General features: G+C 51.5%; 1 long non-coding RNA gene across 1 annotated transcript in view; it reads right to left on the bottom strand.

Moving 5' to 3' along the window:
* Positions 1-27639, bottom strand: part of LOC144104810 (uncharacterized) — a 151938-nt gene extending 124299 nt beyond the window's left edge. The window contains exons 1-2 of the long non-coding RNA XR_013308633.1: positions 27481-27639; positions 9080-9212 (exon numbers count right to left, since the gene is read on the bottom strand). This is a non-coding gene — a long non-coding RNA (uncharacterized LOC144104810). The remainder of the gene's footprint in view (positions 1-9079; positions 9213-27480) is intronic.
* Positions 27640-27902: the final 263 nt, after the last annotated feature.

Genomic DNA, 27902 nt, shown 5'->3' with positions numbered 1-27902 from the left:
GTATATTGTTCTGACCTATTTCTTGAGCGCCCTAATTAAGGCGCACCGAGGTTCACCACGCATGGGCGCGCAGGGCATACGAGAGCGAAGCGCTATGGAGGCGGCAACGGCGAACCAGCCCGCACTCCGCTTCAGTACGGCCGAGCGGCCGACGAAGCAAAGTGGAGGCGCGCTCCTTCCGACTGACCGCCAGCACCCAAACAGGTGAATGGCGGACTTGAACTTTATCAGTCGTGGGACGTGCCCAGCATAGAGTGAGGGTAAAACTTCGTCGTCACTCAGTGCACCCTCACAGCGAGCGCCCGACGGAGATTGCAGCGCCGCAGTGCGGCTCCACGGCCGCTCGAGTCGTGGCCGCGCATTTTTGATAGCAACTGTACATACAAGCTGTACCACCACTGGGTCCCGATTCTCAATCTTTGAAATACTGCGCTGTTTTGAAAGCACAAAGATTGGCTAAATGGTAACTGCTCCTGGTGTCTATATAGTCCTGAGCACAAAAAAAAAACTAAACGACAATACAAGAAAATCCAAGTTAAACGCTGACATCACAGAGCACATGGGCGTCTTAGCGTTTCTCCCTCCTTAAAAACGCAGCCGCCGCGGTCGGGTTCGAACCTGGGAACTCCAGATCAGTAAGGCGCTCGGCTACTGATCCGGAGTTCCCGGGTTCGAACCCGACCGCGGAGGCTGCGTTTTTATAGAGGCGAAACGCTAAGGCGCCCGTGTGCTGTGCGATGTCAGTGCTCGTTAAAGATCCCCAGGTGGTCGAAATTACCCTGGAGCCCTCCACTACGGCACCTCTCTCTTCCATTCTTCTTTCACTCCCTCCTTTATTCCTTTCCTTGCGGCGCGGATAAGCTATCCAGCGACATGAGACAGATACTGCGCCATTTCCCTTCAAAAAAAAAACAATTATTATTTATTAAACTCTGCACGTGGGTCCATTCAAACGTAGCGCTTTATATGTGGAGGCGCTATAACTCAGCCCTCCAAATGCGCAGAAAAATGGAAGCCTGGCATCCATGAACGATCACTCTGTGGAAAAGGATTCCTTAGTCGCTTCTGTTCCTCTTTGGCAAGTCCAGGGATTGCGCCTGCGCATATAAGTCCCTTTTTTATAAGCCACGAGTTGAAGCCCACCATTTGCTCTGTGTGTTCCTTCCCTGCTCTGTGTATAATTTCTAATGCGTCCATATGAACAGACGTTAGCTGACGTCAAGAGCGCTGCTCTGCGACACAAGTGAAATCTCTGCGCATTTGCTACGCTGAAGAGCCAACGCTCGTGCTATTCTAATTCAGTAGGGAGCATTTTAAACCATAAATTTGTTATAGAAAGCACAACATCCTAAAAAAAATCATCCACAAAATCCTCAAAAGCAATTGAGTGAAGGCAACCTCCCTATGGCTCCTGCGCACCCTGGCCTGCTGCCCCGGAGCTACAGCTAGAGGTCGTCGGCATCGCGGGAAAGCGGAGCGCACCCCTCAGTGCTGTCCAGCAGCTGGCCAGAGCAGTCATACACGAGGAGCTCCAGGACCATCTCCTCGTGTACACCGACGCCTCAGTGGCCCGCGCCAGCTGCTCCCTTGCAGCGGCGGCTACCATCCCCGCCCTGCGACTGCACAGCCAGCAACACGCAACCTTTCTGGGCTCCTCCACCACGGCGGAGTTAATGGATTTCCGGCTCGGGCTGGACCTGCTGCTCACCCTCGGCCCTCCGCCGCCCAGGAGTGCTCTGCTGTGCGACTCCCGCGCCGCCCTCAGCCGCCTGCAATCTAACGGCTGCGGTACCGCACTAGTGTGGCACATTCACTCGCGCATCGAGCGCCTCGAGGCAGAGAGGATGCGCCGTACGTTCACAATAGGTGCCCGGTCACTGTCGGCATCGCCGGCAACGAAGAAACTGACGACCTCGCGACCACTGCACATCAACTACCTGCCAGCGATCTGCCCCTTGCGCTAGAGGACGTGCGCCGGCCATCCACGACCATCTCCGAAAGGAGCAACCCGACCCATGTATCGAAGGAGGTGATCGCATCGACAGTATCACCGGCTGTCGCGCACTTACACTGTCGCAACGTGTAATGATCCTCCGCGCGCGCATTGGCTGCGTGTTGCCCGGGGAACGACGGGAGCGTCACGGAATCGCGACGAGTGATGTGTGTGACGGATGCGGTGCAGTGAAAACACTAGAACACATTCCTTCATTGTGCCGCGTTTTGCCGATGCTCGTCGCTATATGCTTGCAGCCTATAAAGCGCTGGGCATACTACCAGACTCCCTCAAGACGCTATTGTGGCCGCAGGGTAGTGCGCGCACTCATGAGCGAACCTTGGTAAGCCTCTTTGCATTCCTCGAACACACGGGCTTGACGTCCCGTCTGGTCTCTGCCAGGTAGTTACACGCAGTGACCGAACGCTCCGCGAGTTCACCTTGAACGATTAATAACTGGATGCCCTAATCCAGTTGTAGCCAACACAGTGCTGTGCGCGTGTGTTTTAATTCCTTCAACATGAACTAATCACGCGCAAAACTGGGCACATTTCTTATTGTGTAAATAGTTTGTATATATTACTTCTTCCCCTTCCTCTCTTCCTGTCTCTTCACCTCTTTCATTTCATTTCTTCATTCTGCCTGATATCCTTTATTTCCGCTATCCACAGCTCAGTTGCTTCAGTATCGATGGCAGATGCCGGGGCTAGCAAAAATCCTTTCCTTCTTTTTTGCTATTATTTAAAAAAAAGGCACTACTGCCACGACCTCAAAATTTACTTTTTTTTTGCCCTGCAGAACAAAGCGCGAGCACTGCAGACTGCGTTATTATGGAGGAAAAACGCTGAGGCGCCCGTGTGCTGTGCGATGTCAGTGCACGTTAAAGATCCCCAGGTGGTCGAAATTATTCCGGAGCCCTCCACTACGGCACCTCTCTCTTCCTTTCTTCTTTCACTCCCTCCTTTACCCTTCCCTTACGGCGCGCTTCAGGTGTCCAACGATATATGAGACAGATACTGCGCCATTTCCGTTCCCACCAAAACAATTATTATTATTATTATTATTCACTGCAGACAAACCTACTCGTCTGTACAAGTTCTAACATATATTCCTTCATGCCTGCATGCAAAAACAAAAAACGCCAAGAACACGTGCATCATTCTTTTTTTTTTATTCGAGAAGTGTGCCATGAGGCATAAGTTGAAAAGGAAAGGGGGAAGGAATGCACGGGATTGAAAGTTAAAAGAAGGAGTGAAGAACCGTTGCGCTGAGGTAGTCGCAGAGGTTGTTAATGAAAGGGTTGTCCATTGTCCACTTCACGAAGTCACTTTCGCGGTTCCACCGCAGGCCCACCTCTCTGAGGAGCCGTTTTCTGATAGCAGCCGTCGCTGGGCACGTCCACAACAAGTGCCGCACATCACATATGTCCGGTGCAGCGCCACAGTGAGGGCACCTGTCAGGTAGTGGCAGATCTTTGGCACGCCACCGATGACGGACAGATGGTGTCAGAGCCGCCCCTGGCCGAATCCGGCGCACGGATACCTCCTCCTGCCGAGTAAGACTACGGGGGAGAGGGTGCGAACACGGAGGAATTAGAGCGCGTGTTCGCTGGCGCAGAACTTCGGAATCGGAAACGTGGGACAGGAACGGATCTGGGGGAAGAGGGGAAGGTGGCGGATTGTCTAATGTATGAAGATGAGACATAGCATCCGCTTGAATGTTATGTGGATCCTGGGCATGGCCGCGAATCCAGTGCATGCGCACAGGACATGGATATTTTGCGCACAGCACATGAATAGATTGTGAAATCTGGAACGTTCGTCGAACAGCCTTCAGCTGTTTAAGGGCGGCGCGGGAGTCGGTGTAAATGTGAACTGTATTGAATGTTGGAACGAGCGGAAGGGAAGCAATGGCACTGTAAATGGCTTGAAGTTCCAATGCCAGGGGAGTGCACGTATCCGCAGTATACGTTGCGCGAGAGTTGAGATGCGGATGAGATGGACTATACACAGCAGTAACTCCCCTCTCTGCAGAATGAGATGCATCCGTGTATAATATGCACCCTTCAGGCAGATACGCTGCTGATACCGACGGGGAAACAGTTGGGCGATTGTCAGTGAGCTGGCAATAGGACCACGGTGGAAGTGTCTTTAAACGATGAAGTTTGAGAGACTGTTTTCGAGCTCTATTTGCCACCCGTTGGTCGATGATTTCACTGAGTGTATTAAGTTGGGCGAACTCCTGTAGCACAGGTATGGGTGTTAAACGAGGCAGATATGTTATGACGCGCATAGCCTCACGATTGATAGCTTCAAGGGAGTCCCACTGTCTGCGGGTGAGACGTTGAAATTGAGCCTGATATACTATCCGTGGCTGAAGGATAGAGCGCACAAGCTGGCGGGCCGTATGAGCACGTGCGCCACCAGAGCGCATAGCTATGCGACGAATCAGACCAAGAGTAGCGTGAGCCGATTTACGGGTGGCTGTCAGCCACGGGGTGCCAGTCCCAGATGTATGGAGGAGAAGACCAAGAATACGAACAGTTTCTACCTGAGGAATCAGAGAATTATGTACCCTAAAATTTAAAGGGGGAGCTTTCCGTAAGGCGGCTTTATTTCCAATTCGAATGAAACGTGATTTAGTAGGAGAGAGTGTTAGACCCAAAGTTGGGAGGCGAGATGTCAATACATCCAGCGCGTGTTGAAGGACCGACTGATGAATAGACGCATCTGGATGACAGCACCACAAGGTGATATCATCGGCATATGCAAGCACGCGGATAGAAGGGATGGTCTCTAGGGCTCGAACAAGAGGAATTAAAGCCACATTAAATAATGTGTGGGCGAGAACGGAGCCCTGCGGCACTCCTCTATTGGAAGTGAAATTACCAAAGGGCTTTCCGTGGACACGCACGCTGAAGGTTCGATTTGCTAAAAAGGCGTGAATGGAGAGGAGGAACTGGTGAGGGAGACCAAGAGTTTGAAGGGAGGCAAGAATGGCAGAGTGAAGGATGTTATCATATGCCTTTGTTATGTCTGTAGCAATTACGGTTCGTACAAGGTGACTCTGTGGAGAATGGTCAAGCACGTCAGCAGCCAAAGTAGCAAGGCCGTCCTCCGTTCCAATTTGTGGGCGGAAACCAATTTGGGAATCTGGGTAACAATCATGGGATTCCAGCCACCATGATAAGCGTGCGGCTAGAATGTTTTCATAAAGCTTGCAGATGGTAGGGGTAAGGGAAATTGGACGAAGGGCCGAGAGAGATACTGGAGGCTGACCTGACTTGGGGATTGGAACCACAATAGAATGCTTCCAGTCTCCCGGCATGACGCCAGAAAGCCACACTTCGTTAAAAGTATCAAGTAGGGTTTCCAAAGCCCTCCCTTCCAAGTTACGGAATAAGGAGTTAGGTATGCCGTCGTGCCCGGGAGTAGTAGTTTTTATACGTTCAATGGAGGCCAGCAGCTCTGCCATGGTGAGGTCAGAAGTAATCCCATCGGGGGGCTCTGTTACCGATAAGTCTGGTGGAGACGTAGCGGTGCAATCATGGTTTGGAAAAAATTGACGGGCCGCTTGTTGTGCAAATGTGTCCTCATCCACATTTAGCGCGAGGCGAATGCTCTCTGTGTAATCTGCAACCTGAGAAGGGCGCTCCATGGCGTGAAACACTCTCCAAAGATGTCGATATCCCTGCGTAGAGGACAGGCGGGCACACCATGCAGCCCAGCGTTGCCTGCCTAGCCGCTTTGCATAGCGCCGCGCCCGTGCGGTAGCGCGGTGAAGAGTAGGAAGAGCCGAAGGGTCATCGGGGTGACGAGTAGCGTAAAGATCCGCCTGGCGACGAAGAGCCCACTGGTTCAAGAGATGTATGTCCGGGTTTGGGTCGTCTTCATTTACAGTAGTGGTAATAGTGTGAGTAGCGAGGACAGCAGATAGAGTAGACAATGCTGAAGAGGGGTTGAATGTAGATAAATGATTGTCTTCGCGTACAGAATCGCATGATGTTATTCGTACAGTGCGGCGTATTTTCCGTAGACGCGTAGGCGTGAGGGAGATAAAAATAGGGCTGTGATCGCTACCCCAAGTATCAGAATCAACAGCCCAACGAGGGTTACCGGGGCCTAACCACCAAGTCAAATCAGGTGAATACGGGCCACCTCGTGGGCGGGTAGAAGTATTCGGGTGGTTTAAAAGTTGAAAGGAATGATCTGAAAAGCTCCCTTGGATGTGTGAACCCCTTGAGGAATCCGATGGGTAACCCCACGCAGTGTGTGCGCCGTTGAAGTCACCACAGGGATACCCGAGTTGGTAGAACGTAGAAAACGAACCCATCCCTGATTGGGAGATGCGGAGCCAGGACGACTATAAAAAGAAACTAGAATCATTCTCACCGGCACCGGAAGAGAACTGAAGCGTGCTGCGCCTTGTCGCGAATACATCCCCTGCTCGTGGTGCTGCAACAATTAGCGACGGCGGAGATAAACCTCCAGATAACATGCATTGCTTTCCCCACGATATAGCTCCAGCTCCGTGATGTTTATTTCGCACGCGCCTCATTTGGGATTGGTGGTGGTGGTGGTAGTGGTTTATTAAAAATAATAGTAAAAAGGAAGGAAAACATTTTTGCTAGCCCAGGCATCTGCCATCGATACTGAAGCACCTGAGCTGGGGCAGCGGAAATAAAGGATAGCAGGCAGAATGGAGAAATGAAATGAAAGAGGTGAGGGGACAGGAAGAGAGGCTAGGGGGACAAGTAATATGTACAAACTATTTACACAATAAGAAATGTGTCCAGGTTGTGCGCGTGATTAATTCATTTTAGAGGAATTAAATCACACACGCGCACAGCACTGTGATGGCTACAACTGGAGTGGGGCGTCCCGTTATTAATCATTCAAGGTAGAACTCGCGGAGCGTTCGGTCACTGCGTGTAACTACCTGACGGAGAACAGACGGGACGTCAAGCCCGTCTGTTCGAGGAATGCACAGAGGCTCACCAAAGTTCGCTCACGAGTGCGCGCACTGCCCTGCGGCCACAATAGCGTCTTGATGGAGTCTGGTAGTATGCCTTGCGCCCTATAGGCCGCGAGCATATCGCGACGAGCATCGGCGAACGCGGCACAGCGAAGGAGCAGGTGTTCTAGTGTTTCCACTGCACCGCATCCGTCACACACATCACTCGTCGCGATTCCGTGACGCACCCGTCGTTCCCCGGGCCACACGCAGCCAATGCGCGCGCGGAGGATTATTGCACGTTGTGACCTTGTAAGTGCGCGACAGCCGGTGACACTGTCGATGCGCTCACCTCCCGCGATGCCTTGGTCGGGGTGCTGCTTTCGGAGATGGTCGTGGATGGCCGCACGCACGTCCTCCAGCGCAAGGGGCAGATCGCTGGCAGCTAGTTGGTGTGCAGCGGTCGCGAGGTCGTCAGCTTCTTCGTTGCCGGCGATGCCGCAGTGACCGGGCACCCACTGTGCACGAACGGCACAACCTCTCTGCGCGAGGCGCTCGATGCGCGAGCGAATTTCCTGCACTAGTGGGGTACCGCGGCCGTTAGATTGCATGCGGCTGAGGGCGGCGCGGGAGTCGCACAGCAGAGCACTCCTGGGCGGCGGAGGGCCGAGGGTGAGCAGCAGGTCCAGCCCGAGCCGGATCCCCATCAACTCCTCCGTGGTGGAGGAGCCCAGGAAGGCTGCATGTTGCTGGCTGTGCAGTTGCAGGGCGGGGATGGTGGCCGCCGCAGCAAGGGAGAAGCTGTTGCGGGCCACTGAGCCGTCGGTGTACACGAGGAGATGGTCCTGGAGCTCCTCGTGTATGACGGCTCTGGCCAGCTGCTGCACAGTACAGAGTGGTGTGCTCCGCTTTCCCGCAATGCCGACGATCTCTCGCTGTACCTCCGAGTCAGCAGGCCAGGGCGCGCAGGAGCCGTAGGGGGGTGGGCCTTGTGTGAATTGCTCATACTCGAGCAGCGCCGCGCCCATTCGTGAGCGCGGGTGCGAGCGCATACGCTGCAGCAGCGAGCCGCCCGGTGCGCGGTGATGCCGGTCGATGTGATTCAATGCCCTGCGCGCTGCTTGGAGCTCAAGTGGCCACGCTCCTGCCTCGGCCAACGTTGCGGCGCACTGCGAGTTTATGGGCAGGCCTAGGCACACGCGCAGGGACTTGCGGTGCTGAAGCTCGAGTTTCTTCCAGCACGGCTTGCGCACCGTGACGAGCGGCAGCGCATAGAGCACCGCCCCCAAAGCTGCGGCATTGTATAGACGCAGCGCGGCTTGCTGGGAGATGCCCTGGCCTCGAGCATTGAGCTTGTGCACGGCGGCGGTGATCCTCTTCATCTGCAGACAGGCCTTGGTCGCCGCGGGGCGAAAGGAAAGGCGCCAGTCGATGTCCAGGCCAAGGTACCACACCGATTTACGCCATGGAATCGGAGTCCCGTCCAGTGACAGTGGTACAAGGTGCGCGCGCGAGCGCGAAACGCAGGCCATGGCCACCGATTTGACCGCGCTCAGCGACAGACCAAGGCCGCGCAAGCTGGCATCGATTGCGGTCAGGGCTCCCTGAAGGCACCCCGGACGCGGAACGCCTCGTCCGGTGGTCCCCGGCACCACAGAGCTATGTCGTCTGCATATATGGACATGTACACATGGTGTCGGCCGCTCGTGGGGAGGGAGGCCGGCACCACCGACATGGCCACATTAAACAGAAATGGTGATAAGACAGAGCCCTTCGGCACGCCCATGTCCGCCCGGCGAGGCTTGGAGAGCTTACCCCCTACTCGTACGCGCATGGTGCGCCCGCTCAGGAAGCCATGAACGTATCGCAAAAGGCGCCCGCTCACACCAGCCCCCTCAAGCACCGCGAGAATTGGTGCGCGGTGAACATTGTCAAAAGCGCCCGAGACGTCCAGTAGCAGCAGCAACGCAACCTGGCCTGCCGCCCTGGCATGCTCCAGCGCTGTAACAACGTCCGATATAGAATCAGCCGTACACCGCATCCCACGGGAACCCGTCTGCCGCTCGTCAAACAAATCAGCCTCCGCAGCCCGCTCGCTCAGACGCTGCAACGCCATATGCTCCATGAGCTTACCTGCCGCCGATGTTAATGCCACCGGCCGGTATCCGCTCAGCTCCGTAGGCGGGCGCCCTGCCTTTCGGATGGGACAAACGATCGCGGTTCGCCAATCCTCCGGTAGCTCCCCGCGTTCCCACACCAGGTTGATCTGCGGCAGGAGGATCTGCTGCAGGAGGATGCCAAGGAAATTCAACTTGGCATAAAGGGCACAAATACTTACCTCATGTTGGTGACTCGGCTATGGTCAACGCTAGTTAAGGTGCAAGGACGCAGCGATAGAACGACGCCAAAATAAACCAATAAAATTAATCTACAATATAGCAGTTATCACAAGAGCTAGAAAATAACAAAGAAGAAGCTCTTGCAGAAAAAAAAACAACGGACGCAAAAGAGCGTTCAGGCGTTGATAGCATGACAGCGCCTCGCCGGTCGGACCTGTTCAAATCAGTCTGCGAAACAATAATAATAATTGGTTTTTTGGGGAAAGGAAATGGCGCAGTATCTGTCTCATATATCGTTGGACACCTGAACCGCGCTGTAAGGGAAATGATAAAAGTCTGCGAAATGCAAAATGCAAAGCACTCACGAGAGCGAACACAAATAATACCACAAACTCAAATGACATAGAATCCAAAACATAAAAAACGTTTTTATAAAATTCAGAAGCTTTGTATTGCAATGTTTTCAAGAATCTTGATTAAAACTGGGCAAGCACAACAAACAAATGTTGCTAGGGGCGGCGAATTCTAGGGTGGACCGGAGCCGGGTACTACTGGGGAACGTCTGAAGTAAACATAAAAAAAAGACTGGTTCGTTGTTCTGCCAAGACACTTCACTGCTTCCATCGTTGTCGTGACACCAGTTAAGCAACATTGCATCTGCTCCTTCGCTGCTCCGCGTTCGCCGATGCTCGTCGCGATATGCTCGCGGCCTATAGGGCGCAGGGCATACTACCAGACTCCATCAAGACGCTATTGTGGCCGCAGGGCAGTGCGCGCACTCGTGAGCGAACTTTGGTGAGCCTCTGTGCATTCCTCGAACACACGGGCTTGACGTCCCGTCTGTTCTCCGTCAGGTAGTTACACGCAGTGACCGAACGCTCCGCGAGTTCTACCTTGAACGAATAATAACTGGACGCCCCACTCCAGTTGTAACCTACACAGTGCTGTGCGCGTGTGTGATTTAATTCCTCTAAACTGAACTAATCACACGCACAACCTGGACACATTACTTATTGTGTAAATAGTTTGTACATATTACTTCTCCCCCTGTCCTCTATTCCTGTCCCCTCACCTCTTTCATTTCATTTCTTCATTCTGCCTGCTGTCCTTTATTTCCGCTGCCCCAGCTCAGGTGCTTCAGTATCGATGGCAGATGCCGGGGCTAGCAAAAATCTTTTCCTTCCTTTTTACTATTATTTTTAATAAAACCACTACCACCACCACCATTTGTCAGAAACGGGCATGGGCAAAATTGGGCTTGGCTGCAGTGAATAGTAAGCGAAAACGCCTGTGCAGAATCTGTAAAGGTGAAATTAACGCATGCGTGTTTACAATTTAATAAAAGGTCTGCGCAGCCAAATCCTTTCAATGATACATTTGCTTCCGCGCGAAAGTTGCTGCGCAAATAAACTAAACTTTTGCAAAAAAAGTTATTGAACACCTTGGGCAGAACTGCGCGTTAAAAAATATGCCTTATTGACAAAGTTCGCATATTTCAGCAGATTTTTCTGCGGTTCCACTGATAGATTTCCTGCAAAGGTCTGCCGCATCCTAATAGCTGTCTGCGAATTCACTGTTTATTCTGGAACGCCGGGTAATATCGGACTGGTTCTTTGACATAATTGTTCTAAACACAGCGGTGATGAGACGTTTGAGCAACGGGTTGTGATTGAAATTATTTCAGGTGCGCGTCTCGTATGTTTGCGGCCTCAATAAAGGCTGCTGTCTTCTTCGATTGATGTCGCGTACACGTAGAGGGAGACTTCAATTCCTTTTCCGCGATGCGCTGACTGGGGTCGGTCGAGCTAGAACGCTCGTGAGCTTCGGCGCCTTATACAGCAGTTTTCGCTGGTGGATGCTCACGCGCTACTAAACGGCTCCGAATTTTTTTCGACATGGCGCCGCGGTGTGTACGTGTTGCTGACGAACGTTTCCGCTTTGCCGTCTACGCCGGTGTACTTTTCAGATCATCGATTCGTACTGCTTGTGCTCTCTCCCTGGAGTTGGAACCAGTCGGCCGTGGCGTCTAGACGTGCGCGTGCTGCAAGACGCGTTCATAAGCGAGTCTGTCGCGTGCTTTGAGTGCTTCGCTGCTCGACAGTGACAGCAACACGTGGGACGCACTGAAGACGTTAGGGAACTTCTATTGCTCCGTGGAGGGCCGCGCGTTGCACCATTGCGTGTAAGATGACCTGGTGGCCACGGCTTCGAAACTAAGAATCGTGAAGAGGGCTGGCCACCAGACGCCTCTTATGCACGCATGGCAAGATGATCTGCAGGAGCGGAAGCAGTGCCTTCTTTCAGCTTCGCCCCCACCCCCCTATGCTGCAGCTTTGCGATGTAGGCCTGGCCCTTGCGCGTCTGCCTGAAAGTTGCGCTTTGCACGATCCACCTATGTACACAGCTCAAGACCAGGTGGTCAATCGCCCAATGTGTTGTCGCAGGTTCGAGATCGTGCCCAGTCTCTGGCGCATTTAGAGACTATGCCGCAAACAGCAATCGCTGTAGATGAGGCGGCTAATAATAATTAATAATTGGTTTTTTTGGGAAAGGAAATGGCGCAGTCTGTCTCATATATCGTTGGACACCTGAACCGCGCCGTAAGGGAAGTGATAAAGGAGGGAGTGAAAGAAGAAAGGAAGAAGAGGTGCCGTAGTGGAGGGCTCCGGAATAATTTCGACCACCTGGGGATCTTTAACGTGCACTGACATCGCACAGCACACGGGCGCCTTAGCGTTTTTCCTCCATAAAACCGCCGCCGCCGCGGTCGGGTTCGAACACGGGAACTCCGGATCAGTAGCCGAGCGCCCTAACCACTGATCCACCGCGGCGGGTTAGATGAGGCGGCTGCTGTAGCACATTCCATGTTGACCGCGTTACAAGAAGCCCCTGAGGTACATGACGCGCATTTCGCCCCTCAGACCTTGGAGGAGGCCAAGGCTGCCCTAAATGCAATGAAGCGGGGATCACCGCCTAGCCCGGATGGTCTGCCGGTGGAATTTTACCTGGCATACTGGGAAATCCTAGGTCCCTCTTACATTTGTTAGGCGCTGGTGTTTCGGGAACTGCGATTTTCTTGGAAGTTCGCGGAGTGGAAGCATTATTCTTATATCCAAACTCAATCCAGGGTCACCTCCGCCGGAACACTGGAGGCCCATAACGCTTTTCAACGTGATCACAATGCTTTTGCATCTGTTGTAATTTGGTGCTTGTGGGGTGTGATGGCCACCCTCATTGTTAACCATCAGGCCTGCTCGGATCCCTGAAGGGAGATTCATAGTATTTATTTCGTCATTCGCGACGTTATCTTGATGCTTGACAAGCGGTCTCTCGGTTTTTTTAGACCAGGAAAAGGCGTCTGACCGCATGGAACAAGGGTACATTTTTGGAGAACTCAGAGCTTTCGGGTTGTTCACGGAAGGCTTCAGAAGCCTTATTCGTACGTCATACGAGGGTATCCATACCACTCTGGCTATGGATGGCCGGGAGAACCCCCCCTTCCCCATCACCCGTGGGGTAAGGTAGGGTATCCCCTCTCACCATTACTGCTTGCTCTGAGCATTAAGCCTTATCTAAAAGCCATAATACGACATCCTGGCGTTCATGGTATTCCTCGCCTGGGCAGTGGGGCAGTTAAGGTGACGGCTTGTGCTGATCACATAACCCTTTACGTGGGCAATGGGGGCAGCATCATCCGGTGTCTTCGTCTTTCCGATGAGTATAGCAGGGTGTCTGGAGTTGTCCTCAATTATGCCAAGAGCAAGTACATTGTTATAGGTCGGCCTAATGCGCGCCTCAGAAGTCATACAGGCACAGTGTTGTCGGCGTTTTCGAAAAAAAGTACAGACTTTAATCTTTACGCTAAAAAAGGAACGCCTTACCACCCTACGTTAGCTGCAAAAAAAAAACGATAACGCGTTACCGTTACCTAAAAACTACCGCACGTCACTTTGACAGTAATTTGTGACGATAAATTTTAATCAGTCGTCGTCGGAGCAAGAACTCACGAGACCAAATTTATAAATATCATACTCCACATTAAACAAAACCGAAAAACGATTTTAGCCGAAATCCCCATTCAACGAGAATACTTTGCACAAATGTACAGGAGCTTAGCAATTTTATAGTGGCCTGCAGTTGCCCGTAGAGTTACAAGTGATGGCCTCTAACTCTGTCGCACATGGTGAAGGCATTTTATGAATGACATTAAGCACAAAATGACAAATCATCAATTCTAACTTCAAAAAGAAAACAACACTGAATTCTCAACAAATTTAAAGTAATTCTGAAAAATGTTATCTTCCAAAGTGCTCGGCATGCTTCCACTGTTTAGAGAGTTGTGTATGTGAGTGGTTTGGGAAGGGGAGGAACGTGGAAGGAAGTGTGTGAATGCGTGTTCGTGCAAGTATTTCGCGCGCTATGGGTATTTTTTTTTTCAGTAGCGTGCGTTGTCAACTGCGGGTGTTTTGTGGAAAGCATGCGAGCCGCAAAAAAGGTCGTCGAGAGCACCTGTACATTTTGTTTATTTGCAATATCATTTTAGGTGCTCTGCACTTTTTTGTTTCCAGAAAAGCCGGCTGAGGGGAGCACAGTTTAATTAAAAAGTAACTAGTGACGTGACACCTCACGTTAGCGAAAAATGTTAACGCAAGTACGGTGCCTGTTACAATCGCGAAATGATAACGAGTACGTTACTTAGTTATCGAAAAAAGTAACGCGTTGCCGTTAACGCCCTTACTCGTAACACATTACGGCGAACACAGTATACGCATCGCGCACAGTGTGAAGATTCGCATTCTTGGTGTATAGTAAAACGCTTATGGTGTGAAAAAGTTATCATCGGACATCATATATACTTGACGAAGTTCGAAGCTAGGTCAGGATGGCTTCAGAATTTGATCTGCCGTTGTCGGAGCGCCGATACCTCGCCCACGGTCTTTGGGGGCCGAGCATGGTATGTGGGGCATATCACACAACCTCATCTTCGTGTTCTTCGTGCATTGCAGTGTCTGCTGTGTTCATTTTTCTGGGGAGGTCGGACGGAGCAGCTCTGCTGCGAGGCGCTCGGGCAGCCACGCTCCTGTGGTGGGTTCGCCTTTCCTTCCGCGGCGACCAGGGCCTGTCTGCAGATGAAGAGGATCACCGCCGCCGTGCACAAGCTCACCGCTTGAGGCCAGGGCATCTCCCAGCAAGCCGCGCTGCGTCTATAAAATGCCGCAGCTTTGGGGGCGGTGCTCTATGCGCTGCCGCTCGTCACGGTGCGCAAGCCGTGCTGGAAGAAGCTCGAGCTTCAGCACCGCAAGTCCCTGCGCGTGTGCCTAGGCCTGCCCAAAAACTCGCAGTGCGCCGCAACGTTGGCCGAGGCAGGAGCGTGGCCCCTTGAGCTCCATGCAGCGCGCAGGGCACTGAATCACATCGACCGGCTTCACCGCGCACCGGACGGCGGCTCGCTGCTGCAGCGTATGCGCTCGCACCCGCGCTCACCAATGGGCGCGGCGCTGCTCGAGCATGAGCAATTGACCCAAGGCCCACCCCCCTACGGCTCCTGCGCGCCCTGGCCTGCTGCCTCGGAGGTACAGCGAGAGATCGTCGGCATCGCGGGAAAGCGGAGCACACCCCTCTGCGCTGTGCAGCAGCTGGCCAGAGCCGTCATACACGAGGAGCTCCAGGACCATCTCCTCTTGTACACCGACGGCTCAGTGGCCCGCGACAGCTGCTCCCTTGCTGCGGCGGCCACCATCACCGCCCTGCGACTGCACAGCCAGCAACACGCAACCTTCCTGGGCTCCTCCACCACGGCGGAGTTGATGGGGATCCGGCTCGGGCTGGACCTGCTGCTCACGCTCGGCCCTCCGCCGCCCAGGAGTGCTCTGCAGTGCGACTCCCGCGCCGCCCTCAGCCGCCTGCAATCTAACGGCCGCGGTACCCCACTAGTGCGGGAAATTCGCTCGCGCATCGAGCGCCTCGCGCAGAGAAGTTGTGCCGTGCGTGCACAGTGGGTGCCCGGTCACTGCGGCATCGCCGGCAACGAAGAAGCTGACGACCTCGCGACCGCTGCACACCAACTACCTACCAGCGATCTGCCTTTTGCGCTGGAGGACGTGCGTGCGGCCATTCACGACCATCTCCGAAAGCAGCACCCCGACCCACGCATCGCGGGAGGTGAGCGCATCGACAGTGTCACCGGCTGTCGCGCACTTACACGGTCGCAACGTGCAATGATCCTCCGCGCGCGCATTGGCTGCGTGTGGCCCGGGGAACGACGGGTGCGTCACGGAATCGCGACGAGTGATGTGTGTGACGGATGCGGTGCAGTGGAAACACTAGAACACCTGCTCCTTCGCTGCTCCGCGTTCGCCGATGCTCGTCGCGATATGCTCGCGGCCTATAGGGCGCAGGGCATACTACCAGACTCCATCAAGACGCTATTGTGGCCGCAGGGCAGTGCGCGCACTCGTGAGCGAACTTTGGTGAGCCTCTGTGCATTCCTCGAACACACGGGCTTGACGTCCCGTCTGTTCTCCGTCAGGTAGTTACACGCAGTGACCGAACGCTCCGCGAGTTCTACCTTGAACGAATAATAACTGGACGCCCCACTCCAGTTGTAACCTACACAGTGCTGTGCGCGTGTGTGATTTAATTCCTCTTAAATGAACTAATCACGCGCACAACCTGGACACATTACTTATTGTGTAAATAGTTTGTAGATATTACTTCTCCCCCTGTCCTCTATTCCTGTCCCCTCTCCTCTTTCATTTCATTTCTCCATTCTGCCTGATGTACTTTATTTCCGCTGCCCCAGCTCAGGTGCTTCAGTATCGATGGCAGATGGCGGGGCTGGCAAAAATCTTTTCCTTCCTTTTTACTATTATTTTTAATAAAACCACTACCACCACCACCTTTCCTTCTGTGTTCGTCTACTGCCGGGTGCTAGCTCTCCGCTTCCTTCTCCTTTTGCTGCAGGGTGGTGTGTATAGGAAAACGTTTACTTCCAGCACTGAACCCAAATTCGCACTACACTACATGGCTTCCAGCCCATCACTCTCGGCGACCTTGTGAGCCCTGTCCGTGGCCCGGACATGTGTCAACGGGTCTGAGCTGGCCAGCTCTAGAGAAGGGACTGGTAGTAGGTCCACCGGAGGCGGCACCTTTTTGCAGATGCATTAAATGGGACCGTATCCGGCTATTCCCGGCATTCTTTGCAAGTCGGATAGTAGTGCTTTGGATACATCAGTGCCAGTCTCGACAGGATAAAGAAGCATCGCGTCTGGAGTCACCACGTTAGGTCACCACCTGGCTTTTGCCGAGCTTTTTGTCTGGTGACAGGTAGATCCTCCTTTCCAGCTTAAACTCATTGGTGTAGTCGTGAAAGGATATGAATGGATCTCTCGTAAAATTGTGGGACTCAACCTGGCTTACTGCTCGGATGACATAACATCGAGCTATACTGTGAGCCAACTTCTTTCCCCTGTTCCCCGAATGTGCCGGCGCCCATAATATTTCCACTTCTCTTTGGTTCCGGTATTGATGTCTTAGGATTCGTTCTGGCTCCTGGGAGATCATACCCCACACGAAATTGTTTATAGCGACCTTAGAGTCGCTAATTATGGCGATTGCTTTGATGCTGACCACTGCCATAAGGATAGTGGCCTCCTCCGTTTTCCCCTAGTTTTTTCTTTCGACCGAACCAGCCGTTAATGTTTTACTCAAGTCGTTCACACCCACGAGCCCAAAGGAGCCGCTTCCTTCGTATTCCGCCGCGTCTACATAGCGTGCGTATCCCGAGCCTTCAATCTTCGCTTCAAGGGCCTTTCGTCTTGCTCTCCTCCTGCCTTCGTGAAAAGCAGGGTGCATGTTTTTTGTAATTGGTTTAATACTGAGAACTTTTCTCACTTCCGTCGGTAAATTTGGCCGCGCGTTTCTATCCGGGATTCTACCATGCAGTCCTAGATCGCTGAGGATCTTCCTCCCCCCCCCCCCCCCCCGTAAGGTTGGCAGCCTCCTTAATTGCGCAATTATAGGTGCCTCGCACAGTTTCGTGTTGGTGTTGTCGATCCCCAGCTCAAGAAGTCTTTCCGTATAGGGAGCAGTGGGGCAGCCCCAAGGCTGCTTTATATGCCTGCTTTATGATCCCGTATATTTTGTTCTTTTCCACTAGCCCTAGCTTGAAGTAGGGGGTGGCGTATACTATTCTGCTTATCACAAAAGCCTGAGCCATTCGGCACAGATCTTTCTCTGACTCCCAATCTTTTGTTAGCTATTCGTCTTAGGAGCTAGGTTGTCATGTTAATTGTTAAATTAAATCTGTTCATGGTCTCTGTGTTCTTTCTATTGTCCTGTATTATCAACCCAAGGACACTGATTCTATCCACTCTGGCTAGCGGCGTCCCATTTACCTCTGCGAGAATGTCTTTAGCGTTGGTATCGCGTTCGCTCGACCACCGGACCACCAGAAGTTCTGATTTCCTCTACGAGCATTTTAATCCTGCCCATTCCGCCTCTTCCTGGGCAATATTGATCGCTTGTTGGAGATTTTATTCTATTTCCCCATCGTTGCCCGTGTGTGTCCATATCGTTATGTCATCCGCATAACATCATCACCTGCTTGAATACACCCACTGCAGGGCAAAGGCCTCTACCATTTCCCTGCAATTAACCCTGTCTTTGCCAGCTACGCCTACCCTGTTCCTGCAAACTTCCCAATCTCATCCCCATACCTAACCTACTGCGCGCTCCCTGCTACGCTAGCCGTCTCTTGGAAACCACTCCGTTACCCTTAAGGAGAAGCGGTTATATTGCCTTCGCAGTACACGCCCTGCCCAAGCCCATTTCTTCCTCTTGATTTCGACTAGGATGTCATTAACCCGCGTTTGTTTATAACCCACTCTGCCCGCTTCAGGTATCTTAACGTTACACCTATCATTTTTCTTTCCATCGCTTGCTTCGTTGTCCTTAACTTAAGCAGATAGTCACAGCTGATCCGAATCATGAGAGCGAAATAACTAGAAGGATAAGGGTGCGGAGCGCATATGGCAGGTTTCCTCATATCATGAATAGCAGGATACCAATATCCCTCAAGAGAAAAGTGTACAACAGCTGTATCTTACCAGTGCCCACCTACGGGGAAGAAAAGTGGAGGATAACGAAAATGCTCAGCTTAAGTGAAGGACAACACAGCGTCCGCATATAGCGCATGTTTTATCCCTTCGACAGTCTTCAATAGTGGCTGTAGGTTCTTCAACGCCAGGTTGAATAAGAAAGGACAGACAACTGCTCCTTGCGGGGTGCCCTTGTCTCCCAGCTTCAACGTTTCGGCCTTGATAGTGGGATGACTGGCCGGCACGGGCACACGCCTCCTATTTTTTAGGCCCACGCCTCAAGCAATGTTTCCCTGATGCCCCAATAATTCAATGTACGCAAGCTTTCCATATTCCTTTATTTTAGGCGTCGACGGTGGCTTTCCACCGGCAAGCCCATCGCGTCAGCCCCGACTTAGGCGTTGATGAAGAGCAGTAGAGTCGATGGGCGCTTTAATTTACGTCTGGCGCCGCCGGGGCACAGACGGAGGGCTGCGTCCACTTCGTGGTTGTCGCGAACAGCGGCCTCCCTTCCGTGTCACTTGCGTCACTTCGTTAGGCACTTGGAATGGAGAGTTTTACCTACGCCTGACCGCCTGGAACGCTGGGGTGTTGTGCGTACAGCGCAGTGTCCTAACTGCCCTCTCCAAGAAACCAACCGCCACGTGCCACAGGAATGTGTTGTGTTCCTTGTTTTTTTGGAGGGCGGTGCATGCCGGATTTCCAGGTCTACGAGTTCGACGATTTTTAACGGCAAGCAGTCACTTTCGGTTCGGCCATTTTCCGTGTCTGGTGGTACCTGCCGGTGCTTTTGCGCTCAGGCACAATCCTTGTTGTGCTGTTGCGTCATCACACTGTCGCCGAGCTCTTTTTCCGATCATAGAGCGCCTTCGTGGGGAGTTCATAAGCGTCATTTCCAGAGAGCTGCATTCTTTTTTTTTGGGGGGGGGGGGGGGGTAGGAAAGTTCCTTCTCCAGTGGTCCTGCAGTTTCGTGTCCGTTTCGGACGGGCGCGGAGGGATTGTTTTCCGGCCGGCTTTGTTTTTGTAGCAGTGTTGTTATTCTCGGTTCATGTCGTTCATTACCATCGCACTGTGTACATCAACAACACAACCATTGCCATTGATTCACTGTATGTATATATATACACCCAAAACGCGTTACATCAGTCACTGTAGATGCATTCATTATTAATATGTATTCACTGTGTATATCTTCATGCATGTCACTGCTCTCTTCATTGTGCCTTTTGTATATAATCATCATGACTGGCGATTAGCACGTAAGTGGTGACCCATTTTGTGCCGTACTTGTGTGATGTGGACTCTGTCTTGTGTCTTCTTGCCGCTCGTTCCAGTGTCAATCTCAATGGCATTGTCAACACCAAATAAACATTTTCTAACCAGATATTGTACCTCTTTATTGGCTCTCCTTAAGTGCTTAGCGTCTTATCTACTTGTGAATGTAAAATGTATCCGGTAACCCTGTCATGTGTACAAATGTAAATAATTTTTTTTTCTAACTAGGTAACCTTGGCCAGAACCCAAGGTGAATAATGGGCGCAATGAGTATGGACTTTTATAAGAATTTTTCTCTCGTCCCATTACCGCTCGTTCCCGTTGTCAACGTCAAAAAGTTTTTTTATCACCAGGCAACCTTGTCATGTGAACATATTTTTTTTTTATAAACAGCACTCTTGTCAATAGATTATTGAAGAGTGCTCTTAGTTTGGCTGTCCACTGGACTTCAGCGGAGCTTCAGCCCTGCTCAAATGTAGTCGCGAGATTTTGGCGGCCATTGAAGTCGACAGCGCACAACTGGCTAAATTCTCGTCGCAATGCGGCAGCTAACAGACGTCTAGACCTGCGCTATTCTTTTTGGAAGCGGCCAGTATCAAGCTGTACTTGAAGTGATATTGCACGCCCGTGGCACCAAAGCAACCAAATCGAAGAAACCTACGCAGGGGTGTAGCAGTTACAATTTCAACAATAGATAGGCTGATAAAGAGCGCACACTCCCATTCTGGCCAACCGCCCAACAAAGCGCCTCAATTAAGCAAAAGCAACGAAAAGATTTGAACTTTCCGGCTTCTCTCCCCTCGTAGTGATCCCCTGAATAATCGAGCCTACCATATGGCCGAGGCGCCGCGGTCGCGTGTAAGAGCGCGCTTTTTGGCTCCGCAGCAGACGCCGGCGCCATTGTCGGGGATAGAAATCGGGCTTCGTTTTCTTTTTGCGGGACTGAGTTTCGGCGGGAAGCGTTTTCTCTGGCTTTGGCGGTGTGTAGGCGCCGCGGCAACGCCGAGCTTCTGTTGCGCTTACGGGTACAACAACCAAGGAGGCAGCGGGAAAAGGTTCCTTCTCATTCCGCCCGGAAAAGGCAACGCGGATCGCCGAAAGGTTCGGCTGCATAGGACCTGTCGGGAAAACATTGAAAACGTGCTGGATCCGCGTCTTTGCGATGTGAGTGGCTATTCTTCAGTTGTCAGTGGCGTTTTCTTTTTTCGCACGATTTGGTGTGAAGCGCGTCTTTCTTCGCAGTTAATGCCGTTAGGCATTGTTGTAGATGGATTCATTCCCTTGCGGGCTACGGAAGATGTGCTTCTCGTTGTCTTTAGGACCGCCGTTCACGCTGCTGGCTGTGCTAGGCTCTGCAGATGCCGCTTTGATGTCGCGCATTACGTGGCGTATTGGTTTGGTTGCAGTTGGACTCGTTCGCGGTACCGACAAGGTAGATGTACACTGGTAGCGAAGGCTCCATAGACGCCCACTGGTCCGAAAAATGGCGGCTCGTGGGCACTCCAGCGCCCCCTGGATTTTGGGGGGCAAACTACGCAAACGTGACGTAGAATGACGTCACACATACGTATGCTTTTGGCGCGAATTATAAAGCGGTCTTTCTGTAGAATCCGCGTTTTCGAGCCCGTACCTCTCGAAGGTTGCTGCCTTTCAGCGCGCCCCAACCTTTGCCAGTCAAATGTGCTCGAGTTCCTGCTAGTTATGACCTTGTTAATGTGCAATTGGGAACGCAATGAAAGTGACTGGTAAAGGAGGGGCAGCATAGAAAGGCAGCAACACTTCCAGACACTGGCGAAGCATGTAAGATATCGCTTCGTAAGCTCCCGCCACTGTGGCCGGGTTAGCCGGGTATCGAAACAAGGCCTGCAAAGACGCGCTGTAATGGACCGCACACTCATGAATAGGGGGCAGGTCAAGAGTGTTGCAAAAATACAAAATTTGCCAGGTTTTAATAAAATGACTTACCTCTTTCATAAAACAAGGTGCTAATATATTTTTTCTTTTCTATTGGCAGATTACATTCCAATTTTGTAGCTTTATCATTTCTTTATATGAGTGTTTTGCCCCCCATCCTCTGGTAGTGCTGCAGTCGCGCTAAACCACTTTTCGGCCCAGCCTTCGCCACCACTTTAAATCCGCCTTGGTACCGACTCAAAACTGGCGCTTCATGTTGTTTGAGCTTCGCAGTTTACGCTGCCAGTGGTGCAGGTCTTGCGCTCCTGTGCGCATCGCTGCACCTATTTGCTTTGTTGCAATTGCGCTCCTTCGTTCAGAAACTCGATAACAAATGGGCGGTTCTCGCTGTTTATTGAAGCCACCGCTGTTCAATCCGCGCGCGGTGCAGGTATAGCATTCATGTTGCGCGCATTGCGGACCTTATTTGTTCTGGCAGTGTTCATATTAAAACCGGTCTTTTCTGTAACCCCAGCTATCGCTTGAATGTTTCGTGTCTGCTTGGTTAATACTTGACAATGTAAGCGAGGACCTTCGTTAAACATATTTGATGACATTTCCTCCTTGCGTTTACAATTTTCGCGTCAAGCAGGTTCGTAAACAAACAACGTGTTTGCTTCAAACAGGGCTGAGTAAATTCGAGTCTTGGTTTTTCAGTGCTTGATTTTTTTTTTCACGCTGCTTCGACCGAAAGCGGTTAATTAACTATGCAATCCAGACTGTTGAGCGTTGCGCATGGCAAATACACGAGGGAAGACAATGTCGTCTTGAAAGCCATTATTGCACATGCTGAACAAAGAAGACAACTGCCTAAATAAACAAAAAATTCTAGTGAGTCATGCAGCCATGTAGCTGCGCGCGAAGGTGAATTTTAAAGCCTTTTTCAGATTCCTGTTAATTGACCCAAACTATTAACCATGCTACAAAATTCTTCTAGTCACAACCATTTTACAGTGCGCAACCAGGGCTTCATATTCACCTATTTACAAACAAACATTAAGGAACTACAGTCAGTCGGATCCTTTTAACTTTATCCTGCGATATATTCGAGGCATAGTAACTCCAAAATAATCCCTAAACTTTCCAGCATTAAAAAACTAACAGCAAAATGGGATGAGTAGGCGTGTGCGCAAAGCCTATTACACCAGCAAACGCGCCTTTGAGAGAAGAACATATTATGGCAGGATTACACTGCCATGCGTTCATATAAATCCTAGACCGCACGTCTAGTCGTATGGCGTACCACTTTCTTTAGGCGGAGATAACTTTTGAATAAAATTGGGCAAAACACGCCAGCTGAAAATCAACAATCCGATTATGTTCGCTGCTGCGCCGCGAGGTCACTCACGACGCCACTTCCACCGTGCGCGCTGCAATCAAAGCGATCGCTGTACAAAAAATCCGATGAAGCAGTGCAAACATGGGACAGGCAGTAGTTTGGGTAAATATAGTTTTTGAATCTCCCATGCCATGATCTTCATGCGACCAAATCGAAGGCAGAAAATGCAACAAAGAAATTATTCCGACGCGCGGTCCACTCTGCGTCAAAGCGCGAGCGCTGCAATGGTAGCGTCAGCTAGTTTCCCGCCGCCTAGGTGCCGGCGCCGTCGGCGCCAGGGAGGAGCCGAGAGAACGAGTTCCGGCATATGGGGACGAGATATCGTAACTTTTTGTTCATGTAAGAGAGTTATGGCCCACTTGTCTGTCGCCCACCAAGCGGCTGGGTGCGGGGACTTCAGGTTTCGGTTTCAGGCGCGCGCAGATAGATGGTTAGAGTGCTAGCATGCGCTGCGGCCTGCCGCCCAGTTAAAAACACTGTACTCTCATTGCGCATTATTTTTGTTTGGCATGGTCTCGTACTGTTATCTGTTTGCTTTTGGTCTAGAAAGATGAAAAATTACGTTCCGGGCGCTCTTGACAGGCCATAAACTCAGATGCGCCATGGCCTTCGCCAAACAGTGCCAATCCAGAAACGACACCAGGTGCTTTGTGAAATGAATATTTATTTTAATACATATAAACCCAAAACAGATACACTAGTCCTCCCCAATGCACATGGCTAAGCTCGTTCCGCAATTCTTGAGCGCCCATTATTAATGCAATCCGGCTCACAGCAGTGTCTGTCGCTACCACCGTGAAACGTCAGCTGGAAAATGTAAATTACGAGCAGGTGTCATTCTGATAAAACTTACACAAAATCTGTGCGAACAGGCGAAACGAATGAAAGCTGCAAAATTGCGAACAGGGAAAACATGGCTTCACGAACCTTGCTTGCGGATCATTTACGCACTACACACAGTACTGCAAGATATCTCGAATGATTTACAAGCAGTCTTCCGTTCCCGGACGTTATTCTCTCCCTACAAAAGCTGCAAATCCCATTACACGGCCAACTGTGCGTTTTGGTTTTCAAATATTTGGCACTGTGACGGCTACAACACGGGCTTCCAACCAGTCGCTCACAGTGTGTTGGAGCACTAAGATCAAATGCGCAGGTGCGATTTGCATGTCTTCAGAAGCTTAAAAGACAATTTTAGGAGCACCAGGTCCTTGTGTTCACACGAATTTAGTTTTTGCCGTCATCGTTTTGAAAAATACAATCACGTATTTTCACTACGCGGGCGCAATGCGCGTTTTCACTGGAACAGACGGAGTTCAACGCATAGTCGCGAATATTGCGCGCCCGTACTAAAAACTTGAGAATGCTCCTTTTCGACATGTTGGCCATTTTTTTCAAGTTGACATATTTTACTCGAACGTCAACCAATATCACTCTAAAGAAGTTGTACCGGGGTAGTCAAAAAATCCCAGGCCGCTCCGAACGGCCGCGGAGCGGCTGCTCTCCGTTATCAGGGCGCTGTTATCGCACGCTTGTCTCGCCGCGCTTGTGTTTCCAGGGTGTGCGCAGAGAGGGGGTGATGCCCCCCTCTCTCGCTCTCCTCGATAACGAAGCAGTGAAAGAAATAGTGCGGCGTACGCCTGCAGCGTTCGCTCTTCGCTCTCCGTATTCGGCTGTGGTGCAGCGTGTCGCGCTGTACCCAATCCCAATCTGTACGCATCTCTTCCAACAAGATTGCAAGACATCCAGGCTGCAAACGGCGGGTTCTCTCGCCACTGACCACATTTCATGTACAGATTGGCGGCAATCAAGCTGACCGCTTCAGTCGTGTCTGATTTCTTTTTCTATGTGCAGCTATTGAGCAGTCTTTCCCCTTATTTCCGCATTTCCGGCCTAGAAGATATGAAAAACTGCAGGTGGGGCTGAAGATTCAAATGTTTTCCTTGATATCCAGGATATATGAATAAAATGTTCAAAAGTTGTGATGGGGAGATATCCCAAAACGACTTCATCACCACGGCGGTGGCACATCCTGGATCGCCATATTTCGTTTGCATCGTGCTTCTATTCGATAATCAGATGTGGCTGCGGACGTGTTACAGTAAAAATACTGTTATACATTTTTTTTTGCCCTCTAAACTGTCACTTATTTGCCGGTCAGGTTTGGCGCGTCATAGCTTCCGCGGTGCCGAAAACAATACGAAAATAAAAGCTGCATACACTTAGGATACAAGTAATGAATTGACGCTATCAACAGCTCGTCAGACGACTGCTCCAGATCGAGCGTGACTACCCAGATTTCATGAGCAACACTTCCACTGCAGCCGCGCACGCAAGGACAATTATTGACTTGAACCGCGGAGACATACAACTTGCACTGAAGTGCGAGACGGCACACGTATACCTTACAGCAGAAACGGTGGGCAAGGAGCCGTGTCATTCAAATTGATTCTGTCCATTCACCTGCTGTTCGCTGACAAGCGACTGCATCCACCGGAGGCGCAGAAATCCTCTTGAACATATGCCCTTGACTGCGACTGCTGGCTCTGCCACCGTATGTATTTTAGAGAGAAAGCACTATTACGATAGTGCGCGCGAGAGCACTAGCCGGCCCCCGAAACCGACACACTCGTTTTAACGCGGAGGCGAGGAAGCAGCTAGGAGGGAGGAAAAACGTCTGCCAGGGCAAACGGCGCACGCAAAGGAGCAAGAAAACTGTGTGGTCCATTCCACGCCTTTCACGTCCGCTGGAGGCAACAGCATCTCTAAACAGATGACACTGGCGGTATGTCAGCGGAGTCACGGAGATCGTGCTCCCGCACCAAGCGGCGCGATCAGCCGCTTGATCGGGGACAGATACAGCTGGAGTGTACCGATGAGGAAATTAACAAGAAGTTTAGGACAGAAAGGCCTGCTTTTGCATATCGTAATCGGTTTAGCTATATTAAATCCCTACCATTTTATCGCTCTCCTCAATACAAGCGTGAGGAAGCAGAAGCAAAACAGGTTCACTGACAGGGACACCGTGGGTATATAGTAGAGATGCGCATAACTGCCCAGGCGCGAAATGATTCGCTCCTTTTCCCAAGCCGAACTCAACGTGCTTGAACGCCAAGTGGACTGGCCTGGGGCAACGCCAACCGCAGACACATCCGACTACAGGCAGGTAGACACCGATGCCGACTTTATGCCTGTCCAGGGTTGACGACTACATTGGTGCGTCCAAGAGTCGCGCGTACCTGACATCAAAGGAACGGTGCAAGAACATCTCGCTCAAACTATTCGATTTTGACTAGCCATATGACGGCGTGTCCTGGAACTCATACGTTGGGCGCTTGTATTCTGACATCATGGCAAAATACTCCACCTCTTGCCCTCGTGAGTGCAGAGGGAGGAACGCAAGTGCAGCAAGCGTAAACCTCATAGCTGGAGCATACTGCGTAGCATTACATTAAATACCAGCAGAAGCTTCCACAAAACGTGCCAAATCTCCAACACACGAGCGACTTCATCTGCTTTGCCTGCGCGAACACGCTAAGCCTGTTCATTAACACAATACTCGAGATGACAACCTGTAAATAACTAAGCAATAAAAACTCTTCAGAAATAAAGGCAGAGAATGCGTCTTCAAACCCTGTTCGAGTGTACTAAGCTTCCAGAAAGTTGAACAAAAATACTGGAAATACTGAACGTGAAAATTCAAAGTTGACTGCTCAGAGAGCCGCTACAGAACTTAGGTGAAGGTAAATGCACTTTATCGTACGCCAGGAAACCGAAACGTACGAAGAAGCACACGAAGTCATACTAAATACGGCCGCCAGCATAGTGCGTCCCTTTATGCGAATGGTCGTCTGCACCGCGACGCGCTGCACCACAGCCGAATACGGAGAGCGAAGAGCGAACGCTGCAGGCGTATGCCGCACTATTTTTTTCACTGCTTCGTTGTCGAGGAGAGCGAGAGAGGGGGGCATCACCCTCTCTCAGCGCATACCCTGGAAACACAAGCGCGCCGAGACAAGCGTGCGATAACAGCGCCCCGATAGCGGAGAGGAGCCGCTCCGCGGCCGTTCGGAGCGGCCTGGGATTTTTTGACTACCCCGGTACGTTATTCGGGGCCATAAAAACAACGCGTCCCGTAAAACTCGACGCGGAACCATGTGAAACTAACCGCTAGGCGCACAAGGGACATAGCATGACCGCGCCCTTCCCTAACTGCGCACCGACCGCCACCTGGCTCGCGCCATGGCGCTAGCAGAATGAGGCAGGCGTGCCTTTCACAACAGCCATATTCCGCCGGCCGGCGTGGACAACGAACCTGCTTGAAATGCAGCCTAGTTTGGCCAAAACAAAACGTATCTGAAATTGCCGCTGTCATAAAGAGCAAGAGTGACACGAACCGCGCCAGAACAGCCGGCAAGCCACGAAGGGTGCGCGCCACTTCACGAACTGCGTTATTCAAGGCACCGGCCGGCGCGGTCAGTATAAACTGCTTTAAATGCAGATTGGTTGAAAAAGAAAACATTTCTCACCTTGCCGTCGTCAGAAACCGCGCGAGTTTTGCGTCGAAGACCATGACAGGTGCAAAAACAGAGTCTGCGCGCTAATAAAGGCTTTGCACGCACACAGGCGCAGATAACCTTCTCTCGTCCTGCCTAGAGGTGTTCGCCGAGGCATCGCCGCGTCGCCGCCGACTGCCCTCGCTGCGCCTCCCCCGCCGCCGCCGCCAACAGTTTCCACTCGGCACGATCGGCGCGCCCTCTAAATATGAATGAATATATATTTTCCCCGCAAATCTAGCTCCTTTTGAGATTTTGTTTTGTCTTGTTTAATTATCTGCCTGGGGCAGATAATCATGTGAAGGAGTTGAGCAATGAAGCAGCACAAAAGAAACAAAAGCAACCTTGCTCTGCGCGCGTATGCGCATGCGTATCGTTACCAGACAACGCAACGT

Source organism: Amblyomma americanum, chromosome 1 (assembly GCF_052857255.1).
Source record: "Amblyomma americanum isolate KBUSLIRL-KWMA chromosome 1, ASM5285725v1, whole genome shotgun sequence".
Classification (NCBI taxonomy): Eukaryota; Metazoa; Arthropoda; class Arachnida; order Ixodida; family Ixodidae; genus Amblyomma; species Amblyomma americanum.
The sequence above is the reverse complement of the archived record's forward strand: the minus strand, read 5'-3'. Positions and strand labels throughout refer to the sequence as shown.